The sequence below is a fragment of the Cygnus olor genome, chromosome 1 (assembly GCF_009769625.2).
Source record: "Cygnus olor isolate bCygOlo1 chromosome 1, bCygOlo1.pri.v2, whole genome shotgun sequence".
Classification (NCBI taxonomy): Eukaryota; Metazoa; Chordata; class Aves; order Anseriformes; family Anatidae; genus Cygnus; species Cygnus olor.
Window position 1 is genome coordinate 71,782,553 of NC_049169.1, and position 10,386 is coordinate 71,792,938.

The 10,386-nt window shown below is 46.8% G+C and overlaps 1 long non-coding RNA gene across 3 annotated transcripts; it reads left to right on the top strand.

The window, feature by feature from the left end:
• Positions 1-2,276: 2,276 nt before the first annotated feature.
• Positions 2,277-7,952, top strand: LOC121063985. Of its 3 annotated transcripts, XR_005816259.1 has the most exons (3): positions 2,277-3,453; positions 6,071-6,183; positions 7,718-7,952. It is a non-coding gene; the product is annotated as an uncharacterized LOC121063985 (long non-coding RNA). The 3 variants fall into 3 exon arrangements; XR_005816257.1 differs by having other exon boundaries at positions 6,071-7,952; XR_005816258.1 differs by having other exon boundaries at positions 2,277-3,269; positions 6,071-7,952.
• Positions 7,953-10,386: the final 2,434 nt, after the last annotated feature.

Consider the following 10,386-nt stretch of genomic DNA (forward strand, 5'->3'; position numbering starts at 1 on the left):
AGAGGAGACCTGCACCAGGCTGTTTACTACTGCTCCTTTTTGGTAAAGAGAAAACCACTGTGGCTTAGCTTGGGGTTTTGCAGGAGCACATCAACACCAGGGTAAGGCTTCATGAATGACCGTGAAGCCTACCTGAGTAATGCATTCAGATCTCCAGTATGTAAAGAGGATGTACAGGAAAGATGGGGAGGGACTCTTCATCAGGGAGTGTCATGATAGGACAAGGGTTAATGGTTTTAAACTAAAAGACGGGATTACTTTAGATTAGTTATTAAGGTGAAATTCTTTCCTCTGAGGATGGTGAGGCACAGGCACAGGCTGCCCAGAGAAGCTGTGGATGCTCTATCCCTGGAGGTGTTCAAGGCGAGGTTGGATGGGGCTTTGGGCAACCTGGTATGGTGGGAGGTGTCCCTGCCCATGGCAGGGGGTTGGAACTGGATGGGCTTTAAGGTCCCTTCCAACCCCAACCATTCTGTGATTCTATGATGTTGTCAGATTTTCCCTGCTTTTCCTCAGGGGATTGCTAAGACTATACCTTTAGAAGCAGCCAAGGATAATTTGTTTTAATTTTTTCACTGTTTAAAGCTAACCTGAAGTGACATTTACTTTTTACAGGGATGTGGCAGCCTTACCTTGTGTCTCTTAGGTTCCTTGGCCTCAGCCTCTGTATGCTTTTGAACAGCAATGCAATTCTGGACAAATTGTCCAACTGCGAGATGAATAGGCCCACACTATACTGGATGATGAACTGACTGGACAGTAGAGCCCTAAGGGCTGTCATGACTGGGGCTGCATCTGTAGGGCAGCCAGTCACTAACGTTGTTTCCCAAGGTTCAATTCTAGGGCCAGTTCCATTCAACCTCTTTACCAGTTATCTGGATGCAGGAGTTGAAGTCATCCTTAACAAGTTTGCTGCTACTACTAAACAGAGAGGTGCTGTTGACGCTCTGGAGGGACAAGAGGCCTTGCAGAGGGCTCTAGATAGACTGGGGCATTGGGCAATCATCACTGGCGTGAAGTTCACCAAGGGTAAATGCCGGGTGCTGCACCTGGACACAGGCACAGACTGGGAGGCAAGTGGCTGGGGAGCAGCTCAGCAGACAGGGACCTGGGGGTGCTGGTCAGCAGCAGGCTCAGCACGAGGCAGCAGCGTGCCCTGGCAGCCATGGGGCAAACTGCATTTTGGGGTACATTAAACACAGCACAGCTAGAAGGTCAACAGAGGTGATTCTCCTGCTATATTAATGTTGGCGCAGCCTTATCTTGAATATTGTGTGCAGTCTGGGCTCCACAATATGAAAAAGACATTAAGGCCCTTGAAAGTGTCCAGGGGATGTCAACAAAGCTGGTACGAGGGCTGGCAGGCATGTCCTGTGAGGAGAGGCTGAGGACAGTTGGGTTGCCCAGTCTGGAGAAAAGGAGCCGAGAGATGACCTCCCTGCTCCCTGCAGCTCCCTGAGGAGGGGAGTGCAGAGGGAGGTGCCAGTTTCTGCCCCCTGTCATCGATGGTAGGGATCGATGGTAGGGAACAGCACAAAGCTGTGCCAGGAGAGTGTCAGACTGGACATTAGGAAAATACTCTTTACTGTGAAGGTGGTCAGACCCTGGAATGGGCTTCCCAGTGGGGTGGCTGATGCCCCATGCCTGTCAGTGCTCAAGAGGCATTTTGACAATGCCCTCAGTGATAGGCTTTAACTTTTGGAAGTGATCAGGCAGCTGGACTCGATCCTTGCAAGTCCCTTCTAACTGAACTGTTCTAATGTCTAACCCCTTCCTGCAGATATGAGGGAAGATTTGGGAAAATAAATGTGGAGGGATGGAGAAGGGCAGCTGGATCAGAATTCGGCTAAGTTGCTGTAAGACAGGTTTGAACCGGCTTCCACAGATTTACCGAGTGTGATACATCTGTGTAGTTCCTTTGGAAGTACAGAGGGGGAAGTGGAGCTGGAGACTTAAGCCTGAAGCCAGAAGCCATGTGCTGTGTGCAAGTAAGCATGTTGTGCTTTTAAAGGGTGGAGGAACCACCTTGAAAGGTTGCTTAGGAAGATGCAGGTGTCCAGGGCTAAATTTGCTACCCCGGTCAGCTCTAAATGCCTTTTAGCTTGAACTGATGTTCTTAATTTGAGACATTTGATTTGACATGGTTTAATGAATCCATGTGTCCCCAGTCTGCAGTAAACCTATTTCAAAACAGTACAACTCTGAGGTATAAACAAGACCTACAAGAAAAAAAAATATCTCAATTGATTATGTTATTTCTGAGTCTTCAGTCAGGCAGCAATTATTTCCTTTATGTAGTAGGTGTGGTCCGCTGCAGAACTGCAAATCGGCAGAAAAGGTTTTTTCCAACAGTAAGACTGAAGGAGGCCATACTCTACCCTATTCTGTGCCCTTACAAACAGATCACCAGTTCCAACTTCTGGAGTCAGTTGGATATGGAAAATAATCTGGGTGCTCATTTAGAAAGAAAAGAGTGTGCAGAGGCATGCTTTGGAAATTTTGGAAAGTTGAAGTCAGACTTACAACTTCTGAAGCCCTGATTCATGGTTCCTGAACGTGTGGGATTACTGATGTGGTAAAAGATTTGAACCTTGAAGCATGAAAGGCAGGTCACATCCTGGGGGACTCTGTGATGAGGCATGTCTTGCTTGTTCAGCCTGCTGGAAGCCCAGAAGCTCTACATTCCCAATGTGTGTGTATGCGTGTGTGTGTGTGTGGAACAGGGGCAAGTCCCCATTTTGTTAGTCCTTTTTTGGGCACCTTGATGTCTACTACATCTACTAGAGCATCCGTTTCTACTTCATTCTTCCTCACCACCCATCTTCTGTGTAGACCTTGTAGCAATATGCTGTTACTTTCTCCCTGACCTGGGACCCAGCTGCAAATGCTAACAAGCTCTTCTACTCTCTTGTTAATCTCCAGACTGTTCCCAAGCAGTATTCATCAGAGAAGGACTTTATTTCCAGGGGCGGTGAAGTGACTAACCCAAGATCAAACAGCAGGGCAGTAGCAGAGGCAGGAACTGAAATCAAGCCTTCTGACTCAAGTTTCTCTTGGCCACAGCCTCTGGGTTACATGGCAGAACTCATCAGTGCTGTAAGTTTCAGCAGTTGCTGAAACAAAACCTAATTTTCTTTCCCAGTGATATCGTATCTGTGTCATCCTGTTCTCTGCCTACTCGGAAGCAGCTCCTCAGCATTTGACTTTAAAAAGGGAAGGCAAGCAGGAGACGTGTCTAAGTGGTTGCACTCTTTTGATCGATGAGAGAGGTGAGCCAGAATGTGTTCCAGTGACCTCCTGCTATATAAAAGCTTGGCCTGCCTGACAGGACTTCTGGCTGCTGAGTAGCTGTGAGTCACAGCCTTTACTGCTTGGATTTGATGCGGATTTTTACATCAGACGCTGCGGAAACGAGGTGGCCTCTCAAATATTTGCATTGCTTGGCAAGCTAGGGTAAACGGGGGTGGATTCAGGAAGTTCTGGCAAGGGCAAGCACAGCTGGTGTTAAGGTCTTTGCAGGGCTCCTTTGTGTGTGTGCGTGTGTGTGTGTGTTTGTAGGAAAATAGTGAGGCCCCTTGATTTTTTTCCAGCCAGGGTTCCTGGGAAAGGATGAGTAATCTGGAGATTTCCTGTGAGTTCTGGAGTAAAAGAAAAAAAACACATCGCCTTTTGGGGGAATCTTCTTGGATCTTCCACCATCTCAGTTTTCCCCTGAGCAGCGCAGAAAGGCTCTCCCCTGGAACCAGCCCCACTCCATTTATTTCTGTTCATTTGCCAATGGACGCTGCTGAAGAGCAATGTAAGACATGCCATGTCAATACTGCTCTTTGTCGTTGTCTACCTGGGAAGCTCAGGGTCTGAGCTCCTGATACTGTGCTGGGGGCTTTGGGAGCTAAACTGAGGGCAGGAGGCCAGTGGGCATGGTGTGCCTGGATGGGAATGCTGTGAGCACTCCCCTTTCACTCCTGAGAGCATCAGGTCTCAGAGGGAGGCTGTGAGGTGTTTTGTACAGCACCTAGAATGGCTGGGTTCTGGTTCACGTCTAGTCAGCTGGGTGCTGCTGCAGTTCAACTGAATAAATAGCAATGACAAGAGAGATGTGGGGGTTTCCTGTTGGCTGAGGAAGAAAGGAGTGAGGTTCCTCAACTCTGAGCTTGTTACTATTTGTTATTTGACCTGCAATGCTGCCTGCAGATTGCCTTCAGGGACAAGGGCTCTGTTGTGCAAGGCACATGCATGCAGCAAAGGCAGAGCCATTCCTCACCCTAAAAACAGGCATTCTCCAAGTGAGATGAGCTGCTGGAGCTCTCTGAGAGCAGGGATGCTGAGATGGTACAGGGGCTGGAGGGTGAAGTGGTGGGTGTTGCTGCAACAGAGAGCCCTGCATAAGCAGTTCAGACATCAGGTGTATGTCTGAAGTACCCACTTGTTATTTCTAGACGCTCATCACCACTAGCCACAAACTTCTATAACTAGTATTTCTCGATGTGTGCTTAGCCATTTGATTTTCTGAGTGCTTTACAAATATTATGTAATTAGGAAAATAACGCTCTGTTTGCACAGGCAATTGCAAAACCACATGTTCAAAATTCATCCTTTGGAAATGTAGCCCTAACTGAAATTTACTTATCTGCTTCTTACTCTGCCAGCTGCTCTTCCCAAAATGATTTTTAATCCCCCCAGCCCCATAAATGACTGTGGTGATGATAATTAAAGGAATACAGTTTGGGCAGATAAACTGCTCACCTCTGCCTTGTAAAATAAGTGGGAAGTAAGGGGTTGATAGGGAATACGCTTTTTGGATTCTGGTGCCAGTCTGTTTTCTAAATATTTAATATAGGAGAACGGGTGCGAAACAGCCACATCCTCCAGTGCCTGATCTCCACATGCTGATAGAACTGCGGGCTAATAAGCAGTTCACGTAGCAGCTTTGCTTTCTGGCAAGGCTCAGTGCTGTGGCAGTCTGGGGCCAGGGAAGGATTTATCCTTATGACTTCCTGTACAAGGTGCGAGCCCTTGGCACAAGACTTATCGCCCTACCCAAATCCAGGGATTCTTTTTCTTTTTTTTTCTTTTTTTTCTCTCTCCCCGCCCCCCCCCCCCCCCAAAACAAAAGGTTAAGTGGTTCCCACGGGGTGCAAGAAAGTGTTATTGAAAGCAGCAGGTCCACTTTTGAATATTGCACTTCTGGTAAATCTCTGATCCAGCATCTAGTGGTTAACCACTGATACAGGAAATGACATTTAACGTTTTATCACTCAGCCAGAAATGGAAGAACAAGGCAAGTCTGTATGTGGTGAAGATGGATCATTGCCTGCTACCTTCCCCTTAAAGGCACATCATTCCTTTTAAAAGGAAATGTTTTTCAAGCAGACTGAAAACCTGGAAAACAAATCCCTTTCCCCCCTACCAACCCAGCCAGGAGGTTTTGACTGTTAAAACAGGGGTGATGGAGTTCTAACCAACTGCAGTCCTCTTTCCTGCTCTTCTTCTGTGTCTTGGGAAGTGCAGCACAGGCCGGCAGCAGCAGGCAGGGAAGGTGGGGCTTTCAGCAGGTGGCACTCGCTGCTCTGCATCAGGCTCAGCTGCTCCTTGGCACGGCGTGTGGCCTTGGGTGGGGGCTGCTGTCAGCAAACACGCTCAAGAGACGAAGGAAAAAAAAGAAAACAACAAAAAAATATTCATCAGAATACAGGGCCGGAACTTCAGTGCTGGTATGAATTGTGGTTTATTGATTTCAGTGTAACTGCATTGGTTTACAGCAACGAGCACCTGCCCGCTGTCAGCGCAGGCTAACCGCAGCGACAGTGCTTGCTGTTTGACCTGCTCAGCCTTACTCTGCTGACAAGGAGTATACTCAGGAAGAGAGCAAGCAAGACCCAGAATTAAATTATATGTCCCAATCCAACCAGATCCGAAGAGGCTGCCGAGTCTGCCTATGCATATCCTAACAATGTCAGATGTTTTCATTGTATGTACTGAGGAAAAAAAAAAAAAAAAAAGCGGTGAGGCACTTTCCTGCTGCAAATAGGATGTGTGGACAAATGCATTGGTTTTTTACCTGCTCCAGGGGCTCTTCTCACCTAACGAGACAGCACAGGATGTTTTCCAAAGAGCTTTGCAGACTGCCAAAACTTCCCTGCAAGTGAGTACAGAAATCCACTGGAAAGCAGCATATTAAAGGTAGGTCAGCCCTCCTGATCTGTGGAGCTGCAGAACACAGTTTTCATGTGCCCTTGAGCCACAAGAAGCTTCAACAAGGCTGTGGGTGGTGGAGGCAGCAGAGACCTCCATGAGAAGTTCAAAGGCTGCAGATGAGGGCAGCTCTCTAGAAATCCTGCTGCTCTCTGGCTTGGCTGGAATTGAAGCTGGAAGATGGGGCGAGCACTTGGATGCCATAAAGCTGGCTTGGTCACACCCACAGCGATGATCTTGGACCACATTAGCCAAAACCTACTAGTGAAGCCCTCCTGTAGTTTAAGCACCAGCTTCCTGAATCTGCTTGAGAGCCATCCTTGCAAAATTACGAGTAGATTGGGCAGAGGAAATCAAAATATCTGTGACCTAGAGACAAGCTCAGATCTATTGTGTACTGGCATGAATCTGAAATGGAGAGCAAGGATCTGCAGTAAAATGATCAGTGGGCATTATTAAAAAGAAGGAAAAGAGTGAAGTGTCTTTCCAGCTGTCAGCACACTTGCTGTTCAGTTAGATTGTCACTTCTTCAGCCTGCTAATTTTCCTTTTCAGTTACAGAAACTTGCTTGAATGCAGAATGTAAAATGAGAAAGCTGTGGGAACTGCTTGGAGAGTACAGATGAGGCCCTGTAGGAACACGTGCATCAGCCACAAAGAGCGAAGATGCACGTGCATTTAAGGATCCGAATTCTTAGCCCTTAATGCTGCATGTCTTTGATAGCATTATGATGTATTTTGCACACCAGAAAGACCATCCTGTGTAGAAAAATCTCTTCTCTCCAGCCTTGCAAAGCAGTTGGGCACTGGTCCTGCCAGAAAGTCTGTAGAGACTTGAGCAGACCTTTGGCCTCTCTGAATGTTTGCCAGCCAACAGCAACTGGCATGATCAGGGCCTCGAGCTACACCTTGGGAAGTGCTGCTATTTATCTCTGCACTTGATTGCACCCAATTACTTGCTAAGAACACGTTCTTTGAAAAAAGATCTGGAGCTGGATCCTTCTCTCATTGCGACTCTGCCAGCTGCCGTCCCCAAAGCTATTTTTAATCAGACAAGCTTCCCCGTCCCTGCCAAAAAAACTCGTAACAATTAATGACAATAAAATGAAGGTAGCCTGGATAAATGAGTTGCACTTGCTCTATAAATCAGCAGCAAAGGCAGCTAGGGAAGATCAGCGCTGCATCGCTAATACGCTTTCCTCCCTTTTGCTGTAGCCTGGGTCTCCCGCTTCACTCTTGGTCCCTCCACTTTGCGGTTCCGCCAGTCCCCGTGCTGCCTGTGGCAGGTAGATCAGCAGATGGGCACGGGCACCTCGGCACAGCGTGTTGCTTTGATCCATCTCATTGCAGATGTGAGATGGGTGTGAATGATCCCGCTTACGTGCCCGTCACGTTGCGCTACTAAGTTCATTAATTCTGGGAGCTGCAATACTACAAAGAGCTGCACCTACAGCAGGCTTGGTGGTTAGGTTAGGTCTCTGCACTGTCATGTTGCAGCCTCTTGTGTGATTATTTGCCTGCAGGCATGTGTGTCCCTGTGCTGTGATCCTGTCAGGAGTTAAGCTGTGTTGGGCTGGATCAGAGCGTGGACAGAAGGCCTCCAAGGACACATGGCCGAAGCCATTTCAGGCAGCGATCCCATTAAACAGGAAGTGGTACTATGCCCTCAGCCTGGGCACAAACTGCTATTGCTTTGCTCACGGGTGGTAAGAAAGCATTCCCTGATAATTTTATTGAAAAAAAAAGGAAAAGAGAAAAGCATAGAGGCGCAAGTCTGGGGATACTGTCCTGGTCATATCCCAGGCTGGGTATCTGCACGTGGTTTGCTTCCGCATAGACTTCTTCTGGAGATTCCTGCTGGACAACATATTTCTCCTCAACCCTAGCTCCAGACTGTTTGATAACATTGCGGTTTGGTTTTTATGCCTTATGCCAGTGGTGGAGGCCCTCCGCTAATGGGTATCTGCACCATTTGAAAGGTTTTGTGAGGACAAACAAATAGCAAATAGAAAACGAAGAGGAAAAGATAGGAAAGAAGGAACTGAGTTTCCTTCTTTCAGCTCCACCACCTCCAGCACAACAAACTGAGTCTCCTGGGAGTGTGTGGATGCTCCACAGTCAGCAAGGATGACTTACCCATGGAGTGGCATCGTTGCCATGTGACGCATATTTCCTTGGGGGAAATCAAAAAAAAAGTGGTGACATTTCTGAACTTGCTGCTGGTGGTGACCAGGAGAGCCTCATACAAGCCTGGCCTCTGCTGGGCTTTGAGACTTGCATAGCTAAAAACAAACAGAAGAAGATGCATATGTTTTACTTCAATGCTTATACACGTGGATCTCTCTTCCCACAGAAATACGTAAATAAATAAATAGATTAATAATAAATGAATAAATTTAATCATTAAAGCCACTACTTTTTGCTTCCTTCTGGAGAATAATTGCCAATGTGATGTTCACAGGACCCTGACAGCTGATGAAGTCAAGGTGGGTAGCAAGCTATGGCTTTTGGTGTTCATCAAATAGGCCTGTGTAAGGCAAAACAAAGCAGAAAAGATCGCCTGATGCCTGCTGGCTGTGGAAGCAGCTAACCTCGAAAAGTCTGCACACAGAAAACTCTCATTGTGTTCTCCTATCCAGGGTCTTCTATTGTAATCCATGACACAAGTGTAGACCTGTTTCAGGCAGTGGTTTTAACTTCTTTAAGCAAGTGAGTATCAAAATATTTTCCACTGGAAGTACATTGTTGTGAATATGAAAATTGAGGCATTCCTGGACCTTGCTGAAGTTACCCACGGACCTTCCCCAGCCTCAGCCACCAAGTTAGGGTATGGTTGCACTGTGGGTGCTGGCCTGAAGAAACCGACCTGCTGATCTGCTGGCATGTGGCCATGTGGACCTCCCTGCTACCAAGGTGTTTCATGAGCATCTCAGCACTGCATTGTCACTTCTACACTGCTAGCAGGAAGAAAACGAGTGTAAAGCCAGTTTGAGTATACATGGGCATTTGAAAATGGCACTGTAGTCATACTAAGCGTGTGCCTTGCTCTGTGCCTGTGGATAATCTCACCTTAAATGTACCACTTGTTTGCATGACATAAAGTAACACATAAATGGTTTTCAGGCCTCAGATCAGGCTGAGATCAGCTCCTGCCATCAGGTATCAGATTCACACCGTCCCCATTCAGAGTAGCCCCAGGTGGTCATCTCAGCCACACAGTCAATGCCAACCAGCAGCACAGACACCGAGACCAGGCTGTGGCAACAGGCTGGCATGGGGCGTGAGTAGTCACATAACACAGGGTTTGGTGACGAATTCAAGCTGACTTGACATGTTCTGAAGACAACACCCATTTTTTATTCCATAACTTTGTATTGTAAATTTATGGAAATGAGCTCCATCAACTCGAGCATCCTTATGCTGTTGTAACGGCAGCTTTGGTAGGGATGGCAGTGATTTGCCCATGCAAAACAGAATAAGCAGCACTTTAATGAAATCTGTAGATGTTGACTGCTGTCACTTGCAGTCAGGATGCATTCATTTAAACAGTTTGTGGGCCCTTTATGTTTTGTAAACAAGCAGAGCAGTAGAGGAAGACTGTAGCTAGATCCTGTGTATTGAGTGTAGTCATTGCAAGTATTTGGGTGTTCTGATGCCTGTGTGGTTTGTGTATGCATACTTTTTAATGTTTTTTTTTTTTTCTTTTTTTTTTTCAGAAAGTAAAAGACACAACAATGCTACACTGGGAAAGGTTGTGAACACCCTTGCAGACAGGATAGTGATATGAAGTAAAGAGAGATTAAAGAATGGGTGGAAAACAACAATACAAGTTCCAACTTGGAAAAATGCAAACTGGAGAAAAACAACATGAAACTCAAATATGCAACAGGAGTAAATAGCATTGAAGAGATCTAGGTGTGATAATGGCTAGATGATTGGAAGTGATATTTCTGAAGCTGCAGAAGTGGGCAACGTGTGGGAAGGCACCCTCTTACATGTGGGAAGGCAGAGCATGTGGCAGATTGCCCTGAGCCCTGAATTTTAGGCAGACAGAGGTGTACAGGAGGGGATTCAAGAAAGCAACCCCCCCAAAAGGGGGAGACTGTTTGTGAATAAGTTAGCCCATAATTTTTCTGCATAAAGTAGTCAAATTATGAAAAGAAGGGAATCTGGTAACTGTCGCCAGTGTTAG